The sequence below is a fragment of the Elaeis guineensis genome, chromosome 12, assembly GCF_000442705.2.
Source record: "Elaeis guineensis isolate ETL-2024a chromosome 12, EG11, whole genome shotgun sequence".
NCBI classification, from domain to species: domain Eukaryota; kingdom Viridiplantae; phylum Streptophyta; class Magnoliopsida; order Arecales; family Arecaceae; genus Elaeis; species Elaeis guineensis.
In genome coordinates this window covers 15,987,176-15,989,415 of record NC_026004.2, presented here as the reverse complement: position 1 = coordinate 15,989,415, position 2,240 = coordinate 15,987,176, and positions in this window count along the sequence as shown.

Below are 2,240 nucleotides of genomic sequence, written 5' to 3'. Positions count from 1 at the left end.
TGCCACCACATTGACTTTTTCAGGATGATATTTAATATTTAGATCATAATTTTTTAATAATTCAAGCCACCTCTTTTGCCTCATATTCAGTTCTTTTTGAGTAAATAAGTATTTTAAACTTTTATGATCAGTAAAGATTTTACAAGATTCTCCATACAAATAATGTCGTCGAATCTTTAAAGCAAAAATAATAGCTGCTAACTCCAAATCATGTGTCAGATAATTCTGCTCATAAATTTTTAGTTGTCGAGAAGCATAAGCTATGACCTTATCGTTCTGCATCAATACACAACCTAATCCCTTCTTGGAAGCATCACTATAAATGACAAATCCTCCATTACTAGATGGTAAAGTAAGAACTGGGGCAGATATCAATTGTTGCTTCAGATCTTGAAAACTCTACTCACATTCACTGCTCCATTCAAATTTTATTCGTTTCTGAGTTAAGCGGGTTTGAGAAATTGCAATTTGAGAAAATTTCTTGATGAATCTTCTATAATAACCAGCCAAGCCTAAAAAGCTTCTAACTTTCGTCACATTAGTCGGACGAGACCAATTCACCATGACTTCTATCTTCTTTGGATCGACTGAGATTCTTTCCTTAGATATTACATGGCCGAGGAAGACAACACTATCTAACCAGTACTTACACTTGCTAAGCTTGGCGAAGAGCTTTTCTTCTCTCAAGGTCGGAAACACAATCCTTAAATATCTTTCATATTCCTCTATATTTTTAGAATAAACTAGGATATCATCAATAAAAACAACAACGAATTGATCCAGATACGGTTTGAAAATCCTGTTCATCATATCCATAAAAGCAACCGGTGCATTGGTTAGTCCAAAAGGCATTACTAAAAATTTATAATGGTCATACCTGATTCTAAATGCAATCTTAGATACATCTTCATCTCTAATTCTTAGTTGATAATAGTCTGATCGTAAGTCAATTTTGGAGAAAACTTGTGCACCCTGAAGTTGATCAAATAAGTCATCTATTCGAGAAAGAGGATATTTATTCTTTATGGTTACCTTGTTCAACTCCCGATAGTCAATGCATAAACGCATGTTCCCATCTTTTTTTTCACAAATAACACAGGAGCTCTCCAGGGTGATGTACTTGGTCGGACAAACTTTTTATTCAAAAGTTCTTGCAGTTGATCTTTTAATTCTCGTAATTCTACGAGAGCCATCCGATAAGGAGGTTTTGATATAGGTTCGGTCCCTGGTGTGATATCAATTTTAAATTCAACCTCACGATCTGGAGGCAGTCCGGGTAGTTCATCTGAAAAAATATCAAAATTTTTTTTGACAATTGAGATATCATCCAACTTTATCTTTTCCTTCTCGACGTCCACTACATGAACCAAAAATACTTTGCATCCTTTCCTCAAAGCTTTTCTTGCGTTTATGATTGAGATAATACTCAAAGATTATTTGGATTCCGTATTATGAACTTCGCCTTGAAAGAAGAATTATGGTTCATCTGAAATTTGAAATACCACTCTTTTTCTAAAACAATCAATATGAGCATGGTACGAAGATAACCAATTCATCCCAAGAATAATATCAAATCATGCATATTTAACTGAATCAAATCTGCTGCTAATTTTTTTTCTTCTATTTGAATTATGTAATTTTTAAAAATAATATTAGCAATAACAATATTTTTAAAAGATGTGCTAACATATAATGGTTCATTTAGTTTTTCAGACACACAATTCAAAGAAGTAACAAACTTGAGAGATATAAAAGAGTGAGAAAAGCCAGAATCGAATAGCACACGAGCATGAATAGAATTGACTGGGATAGTACCTGTCACCACTTGATCACTTGCGTTGGCCTCCTGTTGGTTTAAAGCAAACACTCGTGCATTTTCTTTCTATTTTTGATCGACTGGTTTGTTAGGTCTAGAGTCATCTTTTTTCTTATTTGGGCAATCACGAACCATATGTCCTTTCTCGCCACATAAGAAGCATGCTCCTATCCTCTTGAGACAAGGTCCATTATGATTTTTTTCATAATAAGAACAGGATATAGATTCTTTCTTCTTATCAGAGTTATTATTTTTAAAATTTTTCTGCTGATCCTTTAGATTTTCTGCTGATCTAGGTCTCTTTCTATCTCTTCTTTCTAGATCTGCTCTTTTCAATTTAGACTCCACTTTCAAAGCTCGCTCCAGTATGTCCTTGTAGTTATTTAAAATATGAGAAGACAGACGGGACCGATTTCTATATCTT